General features: G+C 41.6%; 1 protein-coding gene and 2 long non-coding RNA genes across 3 annotated transcripts in view; 2 read left to right on the forward strand and 1 right to left on the reverse strand.

Annotated features, from left to right (window-relative positions):
- The window catches only part of KLHL29 (kelch like family member 29), a 428,500-nt gene that overhangs the window by 259,105 nt on the left and 148,462 nt on the right, over positions 1 to 20,933 (reverse strand). The window lies entirely within an intron of this gene.
- The window catches only part of LOC307212786, a 148,089-nt gene that overhangs the window by 110,931 nt on the left and 16,225 nt on the right, over positions 1 to 20,933 (forward strand). The window lies entirely within an intron of this gene.
- LOC307212683 lies at positions 55 to 5,735 on the forward strand. The gene is made up of 3 exons (XR_013837095.1): positions 55 to 168; positions 4,401 to 4,998; positions 5,340 to 5,735. It is a non-coding gene; the product is annotated as an uncharacterized lncRNA (long non-coding RNA).

A 20,933-nucleotide genomic window follows, 5' to 3' on the forward strand; every position in this document is an offset into this window, starting at 1 on the left:
CTCATGTGATTGGCTGACCACGAGTCACATGAGGGAGGCTTTCCATTCTGTTGTGACTGTTATTCTAGTAACTGTCACTTTTAACTGTTTTCTGTTCTCTGTGTGTGTATAAGAGGGAGAATGGCTGCTGAGAGAGACTTCTTAGGATACTGCTGAGGACAGTGTGTGGTTAGTGTGATCTGTCTGAAGTGAAATAGACAGAGGAAGATCCCTAAACGTTAATAGGGAGAAATCTGTGCAGGAGCTCTGTAAAAGAAGCAAAGTGAATAAGTATGTTATTGTAAATATATTCTTCTCAGTTATATGTTTACAGTGGTACCTCGGGTTATAGACACTTCAGGTTGTGCGTTTTCGGGTTGTGCACCGTGCCAAACCCGAAAGTACTGGAACGGGTTACTTTTGGGTTTCGGCGCTCGCGCATGCGCAAAAACACTAAATTATGCTTTGCGCATGTGCAGAAGCACCGAATCGCAACCTGCACTTGCGCAGACGTGGTACTGCGGGTTGCAAACGTGCCTCCCGCACAGATCACGTTCGCAACATGAGATTTAACTGTATTAAAGTAAAGGTGTGTTTTTTTAAAAGAGAGAGAGAGAGTGAGTCTGGGCATATATATTTTTATGTATCTACACAACAACTCCCACAGTTTGTAGTGATGACCACCAACTTGGATAGCTTTCAAAGAAGACTGGAAAAATTCATGGAGGATGTGGTTATCAATAGTTATGAGCCATGATGGCTACATTCCACCTACGTTCCACTGTCTGAGGCAGGAAACCTCCCAATAATGGTCACTGGGAACCACAAGTGACCACAAGGTCCTTCTTATCTGGTTGGCTACTGAGAGAACTGACTAGATAGGCCTTTGGCCTGATCCATCAGGGGATCTTACTATGTCCCTGCATTAGTTCTGCTGAGAGACCACTAATTTTTGGCTACTGCTCTCCTTGAACTCTTTCTGGTCACTGGCTACAAACTCTGTACAGTGGTACCTCTGGTTACGAACTTAATTCGTTCCAGGGGTCCATTCTTAAGCCAAAACCACTCGTAACATGAGGCGGGCTTTCCGCCTCCCACTGCTGCTGCACTGCCGGAGTGCGACTTCCGCTTGTATCCCAGGGCGAAGGTCACAACTAGGGGCATCTACTTCCAGGTTAGTGGAGCTCATAACCCGAAGCATTTGCAAGGAGGACAGTACATAACACAAGTTTCCACTGTATCTAAGAACTAGTGCCACAGTTCAGAGAATATTTTTTATCAGGTGGAAAGTCAGTGCACATATTACATATTACGACTGACTGACTGACTGACATATTACTCTTCATATTCAACTCTAACACTGCCCAATCCAAGGTGAGCTTACACAGAAGCAATGCCATATTGAGTTTAATGGACCTTCCCCCACAAGGAAACATGAAAAGATTGCACATTCCTACACTGGTGTAACTAGTCTGCTTCCTTTAATCTTCTTTGTCTTGAATTATGCACTACTTCAAAGAAGAAAACTATATAAATGGGAGAAGAACCAAAGGAGAACAAAACAAAATCCCTGTTAAGATATTTTTACGCACACTGACTCTAACCTTTCATTCATATTCTTCATTAAATTTCAGTTCTTTTACTGAATCTAATAGCTGCTGCTTCTGAATCCAATCATGATCAATAATGCCTTCACTCTCTCTTCATTAACTTACTCCTTTTCCATTTCACTTTCAAGAATTATTCTTGGTATCAGTTCAGGAACATTGGCTTCTACCAAGTTTTCAGTTATATTAGATATAGAACAGATCCTACAGGGTTGAAGTATATATTCACTGGAGAGCAATAAAGTAGTGCTGTTTAAAAATAAATAAATCTGCAATATTACATATTAGCATTACTACAGCAACAACTGATGGGAAAAAGGAAGGAGTCAAGATGGTAACAAATCAAAATGGGCAGAATACAAGCTACAGAGAATATGTATAAAACACATAAATATGTGTTTGAAGTCCTGCTATTTAAGATTTGGGCCACCTATTCCTCCCAAAGTGTTTACACTGCCTGCTCCAACATGCAATCCTTAATCAAAACATAAACTTGCCCACAATGAATGAAGTAAGTTGCTAGAAAAGGAATATTGGAGGGGGGAGGCTGACATCCACATGTATCTCGTTCCATTCCTATTATAGCAAAATGCTCCAAGAACTGTGGCCATAGTCTTATCTCATTTTGCTCTTCTGCAGAAAATCTGCCATTTCTGTAAAACCAGGAATGTTTGATTCTCACGCAGCCAACACTACCATTTTAAGCCTTCTGTGCCACTCTAGAAATTAATGCTTGCAAACACTTAGAAAGTGTCTGCATTGCAGGCAAAGAGGAATCAGGTGTGTAGGGGAAGTGATCCCCATAATGGGATTGAAGAAGTTCAGAAACTGGTCAAATGAACTCTGTTAATGGCAAGTAGATGCAAAGCAAAACTGACACTACTACAAAATAAGATACAATACTACTGGAAGCAGGGGTTGTGGGTCCTGTTTCACCGCTTGAGGCAAAACAGGAAGTGCTGCCCTGCTGGAAAAGTAAAGGTACCCCTGCCTGTACGGGCCAGTCGTGTCCGACTCTAGGGTTGTGCGCTCATCTCACTTAAGAGGCCGGGAGCCAGCGCTGTCCGCAGACACTTCCGGGTCACGTGGCCAGCATGCCGAAGCTGCTCTGGCGAGCCAGCACCAGCGCAGCACACGGAACGCCGTTTACCTTCCCGCTATAAAGCGGTACCTATTTATCTACTTGTACTTAGGGGTGCTTTCGAACTGCTAGGTGGGCAGGAGCTGGGACCGAAAGACGGGAGCTCACCCTGCCGCGGGGATTCGAACCGCCGACCATACAATCGGCAAGTCCTAGGCACTGAGGTTTTAACCACAGCGCCACCCGCGTCCCTTGCTGGAAGCCTGCCCCAAAAGGATGCCTCCAATCAAAAAACAGCAACAGCAGCAACCCATAACCACGTGTAAATCCATTAAAATGCATGAGTAAATAAAACTTACTGTGCTGCACCCAAATTATAGCCATGTTGGTGCCAGAGCAATCACTTTGAGGGGGGCATGCCATAACTGAGGCAGCACCACTGAGAAAGATCTCCCACTCTCCTGTCAAGGATTTTGGTAATAAGCCACACAAGGTCCAGAAGTGAACAGGCAGCTGGTTTAAAGTTGGTGTTTCACACGGGTGAACCCAGCCACACCAGTGAAATTCTGAAAACAGTACAGTGGTACCTCGGGTTACATACTGTCAGAGCTGCCTCCAGGTCCCAGCTCACAGAGGACCAACGCTAGGCTGTAGTTATGTACAAAAGTCTTTATTGAGGTTCAGTTTCCATTTTAAAGCCGCAGCGCGCAGCTCTACATCTCGACCTTAGACCGGCGAAGTCCCGTCTGAGTCTCCTCCCCTTCCACACCAGTTTAAGATTCTCGCCTTGCTCCACCTCTTCCTAAGTTCCTTTCTCCTCTGGGCCCTCCTGCCCGCTAGGTTTTCATCCTTCCTGGACTCCTCTGACGCTGACCCTGATGATTCTTCCCCCTCCTTCCGGCGGGCTTTAGGACCTGGTTCCCTATCCGGGCTACCTTCTGTGCCGCTCGCCTGTACATTTGAACTTGGCGCGCGCGCCCAGCCTGCAACTTTCCTCTTGACCGTTCCCTCGCTCTCCGATGGAGGCGTGGCCACCCCTGACTCCTCTTCTCTCGCTGGTGGTGAATATGTGGGCTCTGATACCTGGGACTCCTCCCCCCCACTACACTCTGGTGGGGAAGCTGGTCCTGATTTCCAACTGCTGCTCTGGGAGTCCCCGCTGGCCCCTTGTTTCTGGGGTGTCCCCCTTGGGTCCCCCCTTGCCCTGCCCATCGGCGCCCCCTTCTGTGAATCTTCCGATTCGCTGGAGAGGCTCACGGAATCTATTGGGCTGCTGTCATCCTCTCCTACGCTGCCCTCGGATTGCTCCCCCTCGCTCTCCATCTCCTCTCCTCCCTGCGCTCCCGCTGAGTCCCTGACACATACGCTTCAGGTTACAGACTCCGTTAACCCAGAAATATTACCTCGGGTTAAGAACTTTGCTTCAGGATGAGAACAGAAATCGTGCAGCGGCTGCGCAGTGGCAGCAGGAGGCCCCATTAGCTAAAGTGGTGCTTCAGGTTAAGAACAGTTTCTGGTTAAGAGCGGACCTCCAGAACGAATTAAGTACTTAACCCAAGGTACCACTGCATTCAATACTAAACAAGGATGGTACAATGGATGTGTATTCTGTCAATGTTTAATTTGTATGAGAACAGTGGCCTGTCTCGAAATGACAGAAGCTATATCATGAATTACTCTTAATGCCACGATATACTAAATACCTCACTATTTCTCTTCTTGTCTTATTTTAGCTTAAGATTCCATCCTGAAGAGGGCGACTCCACATGAAAACTGTAACCAAAAATAAGATTCAGAAAAGAACAAAGCTGCTTTGGGGATTATGGAGCAGAAGCTATAGATATCAGTTCAAGAAGCTTAATTTATATAGCTGAGAAAATACATGGGGAAAATCTACTTAATAAAAGCAGTCTTTAAACGACAAGTACAAAGTCACTGGAGGAGAACAGAAGAGAAGCTGTCAGGTTTGGTGATATTCTATAAAACTGAGGCTGATATTAAATGACTCAAAGACCACTCGGTTGTGGAGAGATCAAGGCCTGTTTAGCGCAGTTTTTCCTGACTAGTTCATACTGGCACACGTGTGGCTATTTGTGCCCATGGCAGGGATGCAGTTTGCCGTCACTCATCTCCACCAGCCAGTGCCACCCCAAAACATTTTGGCACCTGAGGCAAGCCACAAAACGGTGCTCCTTGCCTACCAGAGAAGAAGAGGGGAGTGAAGATCTACATCAGGAACAAGGGGAAAACAAAAACGGAAAAATATCTGCATTGGGTTCTGCTGCCCGTGGATCCTGCTGCCTGAGGCAAGTCGCCTTGCCTCATGAGCAGGCTGGCCCTAGGTAAAGGTAAAGGGACCCCTGACCATTAGGCCCAGTTGTGGCCGACTCTGGGGTTGCGGCGCTCATCTCGCTTTATTGGCCGAGGGAGCCGGCGTACAGCTTCAGGGTCATGTGGCCAGCATGACTAAGCCGCTTCTGTCAAACCAGAACCTTCCCACCGGAGCGGTACCTATTTATCTACTTGCACTTTGTGCTTTCGAACTGCTAGGTTGGCAGGAGCAGGGACTGAGCAACGGGAGCTCACCCCGTCGCGGGGATTCGAACCACTGACCTTCTGATCGGCAAGTCCTAGGCTCTGTGGTTTAACCCACAGTACCACCTGTGTCCCAGGCCGGCCCTACCATCACCCATATAATACAAGCACTGTTTGCCATGCTGGCTAGTGCTAATGGGAGTTGGAGTCCAACAATATAAGATGGGCACCACATTGTCTCTACAGCATATCATGAGAAGCGCTGAAAAACATGCAGTACATGTCCTATCAGCATTAGACAATATCAACTGTGTGATGTCCAGCTGGCTCCTGAAAAGTAACCTGATCATTCAGTTGTCTGGAGTGGTGCCAACAAGCATACTGTTTATTCCTCAATATTCCTGGAGTCTCTCACTTGTCATTTTATTTCTAAGCAGAAAGAGAAACAGGCTATAACAAAAAATAGGCATGACCACATATGGAATATGAATAAATATTTAACTAAATTTATGTCAAACATTATTTACTTCACCTTGCAATGCAGTACTCTGAATCTTGATTCCAGCACACCTGGAATTGCTTAGCAGTGTTCTCAAATCAACTCTCAAGCCTAACAGATTTTTAGCTTTTGATTTAATATGTGCATTTACTTGCATCTGTGTTTTTCACCCTAATTGAGAGAAAAAGCATCACAACAACTTTGGTAGACTTAAGAGAAAAAGAAGATCTTGGAAGCTTCCAGTAATTTTAAGTCAAAATTATATTCTAATATATATGTTAGACACAGTCACATACATTGGGTCAGTTGAAATGTTGGCACCAGGTGAAACTAAACTTTGCCACTATGTAAATAAGCCCTGTGCTCATGTTTTCAGTTGTCTGTCCTCTTCCTCTCTTTGCACACTTAGGTTTCTTCTGTTATTTTTAATTAATAGTGCAGTTCAGAGATTGAGAATGTGTGGCCTTCTAGGTGTTATTGGACAACAAGTCCCATCACCCCTGATTTCTGACCATGCTATCTGGGGCTGTGTGGCAGGCAGAAATTCAACATGTTAAGCATTTCCTGATAAGGAAATACAATTATGGGGAAAGCTTCATCTGTTCACATTCTGTCTGTAAGACATGTGTGGCCACTGATTTATTTTTGGGCCTTCTGTTCCACCTGAAAAACAGGGCAAGCTTTGCTTATGACACAAAGTACACACAAAGCTTTTGCAAATCTGCATCTTTTTGTGAGTGGGTTAGAGGGCCCAATTCACTGACAGGGTACTCTGTCTGAAAAATCCTGTTGACATCCCGAAGAGCGACTAATGAAGTGAAACCAGGAGCTGGGACTAACATCTAGAGGTAATCTTAGGAAAATAGTTGGGAGTCATGCAAATTTAGTGGCACATATGTCTTGCGGGTGGCACTGTGGGTTAAACCACAGAGCCTAGGACTTGCTGATCAGAAGGTCGGCGGGTCGAATCCCTGCAACGGGGTGAGCTCCCGTTGCTCGGTCCCTGCTCCTGCCAACCTAGCAGTTTGAAAGCACGTCAAAGTGCAAGTAGATAAATAGGTACCGCTCTGGCGGGAAGGTAAACGGCGTTTCCGTGCGCTGCTCTGGTTCGCCAGAAGTGGCTTGGTCTTGCTGGCCACATGACCCTGAAGCTGTACGCTGGCTCCCTCGACCAATAAAGCGAGATGAGCGCCACAACCCCACAGTCGGCCACGACTGGACCTAATGGTCAGGGGTCCCTTTACTTTTACCTATGTCTTGCATGACTAAAAAAAGACTTCATTTTTTCCCCTCTGTGTCAGGACAAGCACATAAAAGCTCATTGTAGCTATGAAACACGAAGTTAATGTATAAACTCAAGGAAACAGAAATTAACTCATTTTGCTTGTAAACAAAGTTCAAAAACAGTGATAAGCTACAGCAGCTCAGTTAGCCTATTCAACAATGGCCCTGGAGAATAAGCTAGGCACACTTACTTTATCCCTCAGACTCTTAAACCAAGGTCCTCCCTGGCTGACTTGCATTCCTTCAACTGGGTAAAAATGTTAAGGGTTCCGCCTAGCGCCCATACATCTTTGGACAACAGCTCTGTGGCACAGGCTAGTTTTAAATGCAAGTTAACTGTCAACCCTAAAGTTTCCACCCAACTCTCTCATACCTGCATGAAATGAAAACTTAAATAGCGCTAAACATCAAGTTCGAAACTTTTTTTTCTGGATATTTACTTTTGGACTTCACTTTTATTTACTTCAGGAGTAACACTGATACTCAAGACAATTTCGCATAGTAGAGCTAGATTATTGTAGGAATTTAAGAAATGAGTGAACTTCTTGCCATGTAAGTTTGTGCATAATGGTACCAGAAGAAATCTGGCTTGCGCTAACGGTTATTAAAAAGAAAGGGAGTGGATCACAATGTTGTTGTTGTTTATAAGTAGGCCATCTCTAGAACCCAACCAAATTACATAATAGCTGACAATAAAGCGCAAAATAAGATACCCACTCGAATCCCTTAAAATGTGCATGTCTTTATGATGTGAAAAGGGTGCATAAATATTTTCTCATTAAACTATGTTGTACCCTCCTTTATGTTTTAATAATATGACAACATGAAAATAATTACTTGTAACTTCACTTGCTTGCAGAGTTATGGCTAGAAAATTACACTGATGAAATTGCCCAACCAATTTGATGTGTTTGATTTATAAGGAAAGGCTCGTAGACTAAGATGTTTACGAGTATCATAAAAAATGCAGCATTACAGAAAGGTTGAAATCCATTGTTTTCTTTAACTCATAAGGATTCCAAGAGCATTTACAAAATGTTTAAAGGCTTAAAATCAAAACACATCTCAGTAGAAGAAATGTTTGAACAAAAGGTCCTCCTTGATTTGTCAAATACTGACTTCAAAGTTCTTGTTTCTTCGTCTTACTGTTGCGGATAAATCATGAAAGCCGAAGGCCATGTAAGGTATGAGCTTCCCACTTTGTTGTCAGATTTTCAGTGATTCATCAGTGATGACTGAAGAAATAAAGGAATCCAAACCTTGGTCTTGGCAGGTATTAAGTCACCCAATAGACATTTCAGAGTAAGGCCAACCAAACAAAAACATCTTGGGGGAAGGCGATGAAGCCAGGATAAAAATAAACAGACATTAAGCACAGTGCATGAAGGAGTGATGAATCTGGGCTGCATATCATGGGATGGATCTGTATCTAAGGGCAGGTTTGCACACACATGCAAATATATCAATTGGTGAATGTAGCAGGCTGTGACTTGTGTGTGTGTGTGTGTGTGTGAATCAACCACTGCAGATTAAACACCAAAGAAAAAACTTCCATATAATTTCTTATCTACCTCAAACAAGCGGTCTGGCGCACACATTCAGCTATCAATCACCACCTGCCAGGTTATCTGTATGCATGTGTGAACAAGACTTTAGAGTTGTTTTTGTCACATACTATGTTTTAAAATGCTTACACATCTTAAATCTGTAGCATGCCTGTGGAGTGGGGGGGGGAACAGTGCATACACAGAATCATAGAACTGTAGGAAGGGACCCTAAGGGTCATCTAGTCCAAACCCCTGCAATGCAGGATTCACAGCTAAATGTATTACATGAGCACAGAGGTCTGCCTTGTAGCAGCTCCCTGCCGAGTACATACAGTGGTAAAACACAACAGGTTGTAGCCAACTACATTTGACTCAAAATAGACCGACTTGAAATTAGTCGGCCATGTCCATTTGTTTCAATGAGAGCCAGTGTGGTGTAGTGGTGAAGAGCGGTAGACTCGTAATCTGGTGAACCGGGTTCGCGTCACCGCTCCTCCACATGCAGCTGCTGGGTGACCTTGGGCTAGTCACACTTCTCTGAAGTATCTCAGCCTCACTCACCTCACAGGGTGAGGAAGGTAAAGGAGAATGTTAGCTGCTTTGAGACTACTTAGGGTAGTGTTACGGCAAAATCTGGGTGCGAGGCTGCTCTGCCACCCAGCTCATCGGACTAAGTCCGTGGGTCCCTGCGGAGGAAAATGAGCTCAGCCGGAGACAGGAGCAAACAGCAGAAAATCCAAGTTTATTGCGCAACAGGTTCAAGGCGAGATTGAACAGTGAGAAAGGGGTGACATGAGTTTTTGAAACTCCCTCCATGTCCCAGAATACAGTGCAAAACACGTCATGAATACATTAAAGAGAGGTTTGGTTACACAGATTACATCATGAATATATTAAAGGGAGGTTGGGTTACACAGATTAACATATGGAGGAGGGAGGGGGGAATATGCAGAGCTGGAGATATGCACAGATAAACACTTCCTGGGGATGAGAAAACAATGGTCCCAAATATGCATAGTCTGCCACCTGACATTGCCTGGAGGAAAGGCTGATCAGAGCGATTTGACAGGATTAGGGTCTTGACACCTTGAGGGATTATGGAGGACAGGGGAGGGGTGATGGAGTCCTAGAGAAATTGAGCAAATATATTGTAGCGAAGAAGGTGAAGAAGACATGCCCCCCCCCCTTCCGTAACAGTAGTGATAAAGCGGGATATCAAATCCAAACTCCTCCTCCTCCCTCTCCTCCTCCTCCTCCTCCTCTTCTTCTTCTTCTTCTTCAATGAACATACTTTGAATATGACTAATGTTGGCTACAACCCACACTTTGAATTATGTGCTTTAAAAATCTGTGAAATCAGCCTGCTCCTTACAATTTATTAATTGTAGCCTGAAAAGAAAAGGCTTGGGAAAAGGTTACTCTTTTGACAGCACAGCCATTAGAAACTAAACATGAGGAATTCAAGTGGTTATTTCTTTCTGTATATTGAAGGGAGGGAAACAACAAAGACATCAACCACACAACACTACAAATCACGCTGGCTGCATTAATTATGGAATGGCACCTCTCTCTCTCCCCCACCCCTCAAGGGTTCTGAAAACAGTTTGATGAAATAACCTATTGTGAGTAATCAACAGTAATAACATTACTCAGGCAGGCCATAAATAATAATGAAATGAGCATCACCGGAATAATATTTGCAGCCATACAGACAAAACAAAACTAGCAGAAAACCCATCCAGTAACCTCAGCATATGGAGAAGAGATGCAATAATGAATGAACAATAGTGAGGAAAAGGACTCCAGGAAAGTTACATAAAAAACCTTTTCGCATGCCAAATCCATCCCATCTAGTAAACAAACTGCAGGTGTCCTAATGGACAATGTCAAATGTATTGCATAACTTTGCTTTGTACCCTAATTTTCAGGACAGCCACACAGCAGATTAATGCAAAATGATGTTATTGTTCAAGAGGCATCTGCCAAGTGCATCCAGAGATGCCCTTTGTCATTTTCTAAAAAGATCAACTGCTAGGCAGGTTAACTGCATCTGCAGCATCACCAAATCAACACGCCATGCATGAAATCAACACATTTCACATTTAGCAATTTGCAATATCTACTATTTTGATCCCGCACTCCTAATTTCTAATTTATATCAGACTGTCAATTAAAAAAGCCAAACTGGGAGGGGTTGTACGTCCTGTTCAGACTTGGGTTGCAGTCCCCATCAAAGACAGGTCCACAGCTTGAGAGTTCTTCTGGATCCAGGCTTGCTCCTAGGTGCTCATGAAGCAACCAAGGCTAGCAGTGCTTTTCTACAGCTTCTCCTAGTGTGCCAGTTATGCCCCATTCTGGATAAAAACAGATCTAGCCACTTGTCACATATCTTCCAGTCTGGATTACTGTTAACACTGTTCTTGAACCGGCCTCTGAAAGGTTCATGGAAGCTTCAGTATCCATGAGGGGGGGGAGAGATGGTGGTGGTGCAGTGACTTCCATCTATGGGCCAAAGAAGATCTCACTGCAGAGAGATTACCCATGTAAGAAGGTTCTTAGATTGGAAACTTGCTGCTTGATCACCCCTCAGAATTAAAGGAGCAAGTTGTGGGGAGGCTTGCATGTCACAATTAATTTAAAAAAAAATTACTTTGAAAACACGAATCCAAAATTTTGATGGCAGAGGGCATTGCCACCATAAATGGGAAAATGTACCCCTGCTACCACAATCATGCCAACAATCCTATGACTTATTTGATGTCATATGAGAGAAAGCAACACAGCAGCACAGTGCCAACTATGTAGAACTTTTCTTTAGTTTAGTTTATTTTTGTTTAAACAATACAGAAAAAACAAAACAACAAAAAAGAAAAAAGAGGTTGAAAAGATACATTCCAAAAACATTGAAAATAAATATTACATACTTATCATATAGTACTTCCCACCTGCAGCTTCCCTCTGCTACAATTTGACTTCTTTTAATCTCTATTTCCACATTTATCTTTGCAGTCTCCAAATGTATCATTCTTTGTACTACCTATGTAGAACTTTTCAGAAGCATTCCGTTCCGCAAGAGGAGGTTTCTTTATAGGGCTTAGATGCCCATATTGCATTCCACTTAGAAAAATATATTTTTACGTGTAGGTTCTTCTCCCAGGTAAGTTTGAGACCTTCTAATGGGCCCATAGAAAATCAAGTCTCCTTATAAAGAACAGAAACCAGTGCTCTACCATGATGACCCAGAAGTAATAACATTTCTTCAGATTTAGTAAGGGATCTAGTAGCTCATGCCTTAAGGGCAGGATGAGCCAACAGATGTTGCAGGTAAAAATATGCACTCAATTAAAACCTGGATCTACTACAGATCTACTACTCAACAGAAATTGGAGTATCATTTTTACAAAAGCCACATAACCTGAACAAGCTATTCTTCTCCCAGGATAAAATGATTCCCTGCAATTTCATACCTCTAACCTGTGGGTGCTTGCCTAGTGGCCACAAACATGAACACACTGAAATAAGATGTAACTGCTATTCCCACCCACCCATCCAGATTCTCAATGCGCTTAAAGTGCAGATTGTAGAGCATAAAGTGTGAAGTTGAAAAATGACAAAATTCTGGTTATGTGATCTGGAGGATATGCTTCGCTGACTCAGTTATATTCAGATAGAGGGAGGAACTCAACATAGTGCTCTGGTGATTGTTCCATCAATGGAAGCATTTCAGCTCCCTGCCCTTTGCATGCTGTTCTGATGGTTCCCCTGACCCCACCAGCGCCAGGTTTGGTGGGCACACAGGGAGAGGACAGATGGGTAGCCCTGTTGCATAAGTCGAAGCCGTTACACTGGCTCTCTGATGATGGCACTCATTAGGCAAATCCTGCCCAGAATTTCCAAGCAGCAGTCTTCCTGCAAAAACAGCTGTCCCCTGAGTTGTTGCTGATGTGCAAGAACAATGATCAGAATCTAAAGAAAAGAAAGTAAGCCGGCACAATAAAGATTATGATGGGACCTTCAGTGTTCAGCACATTTATTGTGGCATATACTGGTTCTCAAAAGTGCATGCCACAACTCATTTGTAAGTCTTTAAAGGTGCCATAAGAGACTCATGTTAGTTTTTCACCCCTCTGAAAAGAAGCTGATGATTATCTGTTAAACAGCTGAAGGGAAGAAAATGTCACACCAAAAATGCAGCCGATTTCTACAGCTGATGCACTCCAAAAAATTATTCAGAGGTTCCTGACTCTGATTCTCCCATAAAGATGGCGCTGATCAAGTGGCCGTGTGGTCATGCAGAAGATCCATTTGCACACATCACATCCCTGTTCCAATTATAATACAATGTTCCTGCATGAAGGTAATAGAAGGAGTTTGCAGTACTGCAAAAGTTCTGCCAGGAAACATTTCAAAATGTTTATGAAACACAGGAGTAGCGCTGAACTGTAAGCACTGTTAGCATCACACTCCAGTGGAGTGACAAATGACAAATGCCAAGTAATGTCTGTTCCAGATGATCTTCCCAAGCACCAAACTCAGTGAAGGCACAAAAGGAAAAACTTAGGCCTGTCCTCTCAAAGTCCATCCCCTCTAAACTAACACCAACTAATCAACAGTTACACAATGATTACACACCAGCATTTTAGAATTATACCAAAAATGTATGTGAGTTGTAGTTTCTACTTCCATGACCCAAGTTGATTATTTTAATGTTGTATATTATCAGTGAGGTTAAACAAGAAGTGTCTCATTCCAACAAAATTATATAGTATTCTTATAACTGATGTTGGTCTGCAGTGCCACTTTCTGTGTGTAATAAGCCGAGACTCAACTTGGAATACAAACTGAACTAATCATTTCCCCCTTGAATTAATCAAATCATTATCTATAATATTTGGAGGATTTCTGAACTAACCAATTTCCCCTTGAATTAATCAAATCATTATCTATAATATTTGGAGGATTTCATTTTTGTTTATGTAACAGCCACATCTTGGATAATTTATATTTTGTATACTATATACATATACTTGAAATATGTTGACATGTTTATGTAATGATCACTTCTACTTTATTGATATTTGGGTTTCTGTGGCTTTGTCTTTTTGTTACTTACCGACTCAATTTGCGCTGGAAACTAGTATGGAATTGTCATGAGAGTGGGAGTGTTATAAGATCAGGGTAGAAATATACACAGAAATGGGAAGATAGAAGCTTGGACACAATACCCTGAGGCTTCACAATATATGAATATAATTTGACCTGGGAGTTGTTTTGATTTTTTTTGTAGCGGCTCTTACCAGTTATCGGCCTACATAAATCTGCAACTAATGTATGCAGCACTCCTAGATCCATTTTAATAAAACAATTACGTAAAAACTTCTTAACAGCCCACTTCAGTCTCATCATATTAAATAATGGATAACAACTGTCTCGTAATTTCTAACAATCCAAAGCAATGAAGCTTCCATCACACCCTCTGAGCATCTAAGCAGACATCACTATTAGATTATCACTAGCAGTTTTAATGGTCCCCTGAGGTTTCTCCAGTTCTTAACATCATCTAGCAAATTCTGGATCTCTGAACTCCCATCACTTCAATTAATTCTTAGGAATGGCTTTCACAAAATTCATGGATTGGGGGGGGGAGTACTTATGAATATTGTATGCCCTGTTCTCCCACCCATTAAGAGTAGGATTTTCTAGAGTTTAACCTGAAGTTAAACCTAAGCCCAGATACACTTTCACCACCAGAACACTATCTCAGCATGGATAGTAAAGAGGGCAGGAATAAATTTATCACACAAAGGTGTCCAGAAGTACCCAAGATTACCATTATGAGTTTTGTGGGGTTCCCCTCCCCCAATATAAGTTTTTATCTCAGGGGCTGCCTATGCATGGATCATGCTAATTAGACCTAAAATAATAATATAAATGGTTGCTTATACAGCACCAACTGAAAGTAGTACAATTGTTTGTTCACAGGATCACAATCTAAGGAAAATTCAACTAAACATGGAAAGGCAAGACAGTCTGAGAAGGATGGGGTAGAGGAATGAGTGTCTATGATGGAAGAAATACATTAAAAAGCATTTTACATATAGGATGTGATGGGACCATCCATCCAGAAGGGAAATAATGCCAAAGAAATGGAAATAAAGGCAAGAAGCAGTATAAAGTCAGTTTAAATGATCCTGATAGGAAATGAACCACTGCCTCTCGTATGCAGCTTATTTTCAACTTCTTGTTTAGTGCTAATAATACTCAGCCGCGACCTATAAATCAGAAAATTATGGTCAGCGCTCATCTTTCAAACAGGAATTATAAAGTACAAACGGTGCTTTCCAATTTTGGCTTGAAAGATGAGCAGTAGAAACAATTTCCTCATTTGGAAGACAGAGCAAATTACTACCAGAAGCTACAAGCTGCAAGGATGTTGCACATGAAACAGGAGGAAGGAACACAAATTCCCGTGGCTCAATTTCAGTTCTTCAGTCTCCAAACAAACGTTCCTTTGCAGCATGCATTGGCTCAGGGGTTCCCAAACTGTGATCCACAGGCCCTCCCAGTGGTCCATGAGCTACATTCAGGTGGGCTGTGGCATGTCTGTAAATATACAATTTAAAATCATACCACATCTAGCACAGCACTTTACAATCGCTGCAATGGGCAGAGAGATTACAAAATGGTCCTTCAAGACTCCCCACAATTCTCACGTGATCCATTGTATGTGGGGGAGTTTAGGAACTACTGCATTTGTTAATATGTGCCAAGCATAAATACTCAGTAAAACAAATTGGTTTCTCAAGATTATAAGAAGACAGAATTAAGAGATCAGGATATTTTTTTTTTAAAAAAATGATTCAGGCTGGATTCCAGCTGGTGCTCATTCCCATGCTGACAATATTTCTCAAGGTCCTCATTTCCTGTACCAGTAAATTAGGACCTTGAAGAAGCAGAGAGTCATAGTGGGAAAGAATGGAGAAAGTCCCTGCTAGTTGGAAGCTTACATCCTCTTGCGCCAACAAAACATCTCTGGGGATTGAAGTGAGAAAGATTCCATGTCTGGGAGATGGGCTTTTGACAGTGATGTTTACAGTGTGACCCAGCTGCCACGTGTGAAGGTTGTGGATATCACACATACTTTCTAGTACACAACACCACCCAATTACCATGGAAAATGTGTTGGAGAGGTCCTGGATGTTAAATCTAGAATGCTAGGCTAGGCAAAAAAACCCACCTAAAGTCCAAGACCTCCCCCATCCACTCAATTTAGAGAGATCCTTTTAGAACTTTCCAGTTTGCAATGGATTCAACTATCCTGAATAGCATGGCACCATCCAAAAACTTACCACCTTCACTTCTCAGTGGCTTGAGTTCATTTATTAATCATTTATTTATTTTTATTTCACAAACTTGGACCCTACTGTTCCAAATCGGTTTTCAATTTGTCAATTAATCCTAAAAACTTCATCTCATCACTGTCATTTGACTTAGTTCTTTAGATGCACTCTTCAACAAAGAAACAAAAGGAAGGAAGGAAGGAAGGAAGGAAGGAAGGAAGGAAGGAAGGAAGGAAGGAAAATAAATAAATTAATAACCAAACCCACAATGGTTCATGTGCTGGTATCTGTCAAACTTCTTTCACAGTGAAAACTCATGCAAGGAATTCATTCAGTGTTTTAGCAATCTCCCTAGCCCTCTTTAGAAATTCTTGAACTTTTTGGTAACCCACTGGTACAATTGCATCCCTGGATAGTTTCCTGTTTCCAATGTATTTAAACTGGCTTTGGACTAGAGCAGGGGTGGCCAACTCCCAAGAGACTGTGATCTACTCAGAGAGTTTAAAACTGGCAGTGATCTACCCCCTTTTTTGGGAGTTCAGGTCAAAGTTGTTGAGCTTCTTTTAGGGAGGAGGAAAGCCCTGTTTTTAAGGGGTTCGGGTCAAAGTTGTTGAGCTTCTTTGGGGGGAGCCAGTGATCTACCACAGACGTCCAGTGATCTACGGTAATCACGATCTACCTGTTGGACGTGCCTGGACTAGAGGAACTTGCATCCACACAGGTAACACTGGGCACTCATTTTCGCCTACCTCGGCCCAACCTATTTCCAAGAGTTGGATAGGAAAGTCTGCAGAGGGTTACAGAAAACAAGGAGAATCAACAAAATGCAAGCGTGTGTCCCCTCCCCATGTGAAAGGAAAGCCTTTCACTGCCGCAATGCTACCATTGCATGCAACAAATTTTTTCCTTTCTTCAACTGCCTTTCGTCAACTCACATTAGTTTTCTGAAAAGCGGGGCTCCTTTTTTGTTCTCCTTTTGGGAAGAGTTTCACTTTCTAAGCTTTATTGTGGAAACTTTCCTTGCTTCTACAGCTTCCTTGAACATTGTTCGTTAATCACACTGTGCACTTACCCAGTAGCTGATGTCACCCATTACCGCAGTGAATTTTCTCTTGACTGCCTCCCTGATTTCTAACTCAATCTCATCACCCTTCCCAGAGTTCTGGTGTGTGGGATAGGTGGGGGAGGATGGCATGCCCTTAGTATTTTTTTACATATCTTTTTCTTTTCGTTCCAATGCCCCCAAAACAGTAAACAGCACATTAACACAATAAATCAATCTTCATAACAATGTAAGACAGCAAAATCACAAAATATCTCATAGCGGTCCACTTACGCAGTGGCCAAAACATGATGGTGAGCGACAAACCCGGCGCTGTCTCCCTCAACCAAGTCACTGTTTTTCACCACAACCTTCAAATCTATGATGACTACCTTCCTCTCGCTATATTCCAGTGACACAGCGGATGAGTTATTCCTCTTATTCAGATTTCCAGCCAAACACAATGCAAAATCCTGGACTATGATGCACCTTAACACCTTTCAAGACTGTCAGGAGCAATAAAAGCACAAACTGGAAGGATGATATATTCAACTGCCAGGCTTTCCCTTATCTGCAGTTTCAGTTTAAGAGACTAAGGGTTTCTCTCCCCTAAATTTCTTTCAACTGAACATAATTATTACAGCCAATGTCACGTTCATTTCTTCATCTTGATAACAACTGAATTAAATCTGTCACTTGACCAAGGATCATGCAGTTGCTTTTTCAATGATAACTCACAGTACATTGATGCATGGGAGAGAGAATGGTGGGGAAATCCATATCACATCAGTGTAAGGTACAGATTTTGTGTCAAATCTTTGCCACGGACATCCAGGTGAACACAATATTAATCAGAGGGGCTATTTCCTGTTGCCCTTCTGTATCGAAATGCATCTGCTCTCCATGGTCTACTAGATAAAACTATGAAGCAGAACCTTACTGCCCATAAACTGCAAACTGGGAGCATTTTTATTTAAGTGTTGGGAGGTATACATAACTGGATTGATGAAGTGCAGTACAGAAAATTATCGTTTATGAATAAGCTTTTTTTATTGACAATGTACTCCAAGACTTTGATAATGAATTTTAGTTCTTTCAAATCCCCCTGTCCACAGTTTATTTAATTAGCTTATTTATAGCGCTCTTTTCTCCTCTCGTGGAATCCTGAGGAAGGATAAGAGGACCAAACCTGCTTCGGTTCAGCAATGTGGCTACATCATATTCCCTCATAGCGAATGTTTGATATCAGTAAAAGATATCAATGAACAATCTTATGACAAGGCAAGGTGCTGTGACCAAGAGAGTGGTCACACACACATTATGGATGGTGGCCAATCTTTTCTGGTCACGTACTTAGGCTCACAAGGGTCTCTTGAGTCCACCAGTTCATGCCCAGTATCCCATGTTGTGACAGAAGCACCATTAACCACAGACATTAGTCACAGAGAAGATATAGTTATTTATGACAAAACATATCTGGCATATAACATTATTATTTTTCATAATCTCAGGGCTTTATTATTCTTATTCACCTTATGTTGAGTTACTCTTGGAAAATGTTTCAAGATTCAGCATGAGGAGAGCGTACCAGTTTGCCTATTATACTGGGATGAATTGTGAATACGGTATTACATCTTCACTGTTTCCCCCCTATATTCTTGCTGCAGTTCGAGGTTATGGGGTTACATACTAGGCAGGCTTTCTTTAAATCAAAAGTGCATATTCTCTTTATAGTAATATCTGTGTGGCACATTTAAAACAGCAAGGTATTGAACAAGCTTACAGAATCAATTCAAGATATGCAAGAAATAAGAAGCTCAATATTATTTTTGCAAAATTTAAAGGTTTTGGGATAAAAGGCACTATTTTTTAAAGAAAGTAACGATGGGAAAAGCATTAAAAAATGTAAGGAAAAAGATTGAAACATTAGCTGAAGTAAGTGCACAGGTTCTGAAAATGAAGAAAAATCTGAGATTTGTTACTATTTGTTTAAGAGAAGGAAACATTCAGTATAGATGGGGAATTCGTTCAAATGGACAAAGAGTGGGTGGTTGTTAGAAGTGAAGGAGAAGGTGCACAACTATATTATTGTTGTTACAATTTATTAGGCACCCTTTGCCTTAAGGTCCCAGGGTAGGTTACAACAATTAAAACACAGTATTCAGAACAGTTCATATTCTAAATATATATAAACCCTAATGAGGGGGAAGTAGGATGGAAACAATTAATTTATATTGGAAAATAAATAAATAAAAATTATTTTTAATATGGCGTTGAAAGCAATAAAATAAAGATTTCCTCTCTTAACGTGCAAGGAATTGATCATGTAATTAAAACGAACAATTATCTGGAGAATTAAGAAAAGGAAGAAGTCATCGTTTGCTTACAAGAGATTCACATAGAAAGGGCATGAAAATTTGCTTAAAAATAGAATTCTTGGAGCAGAATATGCAGCATGCAGTGAAACACGTACAAGTAGTAATATATGTTAAAGATTATGAATGGCAAGTACAACATCAGTATTTAGACCCATATGGCTGATTTATTGTGTTTAATGCTGCATTAGGAAAATATTGTCTTAGGCATAGTTTATGCTCCATATATGCAACAGGTTGCTTAAAAAAAACATTTTCAAAATTTTTATTTTTATTTTTTTTAATCATATTGTTGGGAGTTACTGAATAAGGTGTTACAACCCAAGATATAGAGTCATTACTAATTTGTGGGCAGAATGCTTCTATGAAGTCTAGATTGCCAGCCAGTGTAAATCTAAATATGAAATCTCTTTCATTAACAGACTGTTGGACGTATTATAGAGGCATCGTAACAATTATATCTTTTATTCAATACTTTATGATCACACTTGAGAAATGATAAGATCTGTATGAAGGGAACATCAAGTGGCACAAGCAACAAGTATATATGTAGATCATAATCCAATGCTGGTAGAGCGAAATAATGGAAGGAAAATGAATGAAGATTTAAATGAATTTCTTTCAGCAAATTCTGAAGTAAAAACAAATATCAAGAGATGAGGAATTATATTTTGTCTAATCAGTCAGATGATCTCTTAGAACCAGTAGCCCAGAATGCTAGTAAGGTGTACTTTTAAGGGAAATTCATATAATAAATACATTTCATTCCTATTCACACTTGTTTGGCGCTAAACCCATTGTGTTTACCTCACACCTGACTGATACAATGGGTTTAGTGCCAAAGAAGTGTGAATAGGAAAGAAATGTATTTACTTATTGTCAAGGATTTTCTTCAGCCGTAACTTAGTTCTGGCACCTCTCAGGTAGATGCCATTGCCATTCTAAGAGAATGAGGGAGGCTTTCATCGTGAGTTCCGCTACCTCTTTTTCTATAAAAATAAAACTGCTTATTTTGTTACATTTATATCCCACTTTTCCTCCAAGGAGCCTGCTTTTTCTTCTTCTTCTTCTTAATTCTTACGACAACAAATGTCAACAGATAAACTATGTCTGAGTGGGGATTTCACATTTATTGCCTGGAACTTTCTTGTCCAACACAATAACCACTTGCGTGAGAGCTCACACTGTTGTAGTGCTAAAGTTTCTGCTTCACTAAGGAGCTGTGCTCAAGCAAACTACAGTGGTACCTCGGGTTAAGTACTTAATTCGTCCCGGAGGTCCGTTCTTAACCTGAAACTGTTCTTAACCTGAAGCACCACTTTAGCTAATGGGGCCTCCTGCTGCCGCTGCGCCGCCAGAGCATGATTTCTGTTCTCATCCTGAAGCAAAGTTCTTAACCCGAGGTACTATTTCTGGGTTAGCGGAGTCTGTAACCTGAAGCGTATGTAACCCGAGGTACCACTGTAAGCTTTTTGGTTTTCATTTCATTCCTTGTGTGGCACAGAAGACTCCTTCCACGAGCAGAAGAAACAAAAGAAAGGTTGGATCTAAAAGTGACCTAATATATTTATGATCCATTTTTAATTTGGAATGGGGAATGGGTTGATTTTACCCAGTGCTATTTTTCTAGAAAAAGAGGTTCTG

This window comes from Podarcis cretensis, assembly GCF_951804945.1.
Source record: "Podarcis cretensis genome assembly, chromosome: 3".
Taxonomy (NCBI): domain Eukaryota; kingdom Metazoa; phylum Chordata; class Lepidosauria; order Squamata; family Lacertidae; genus Podarcis; species Podarcis cretensis.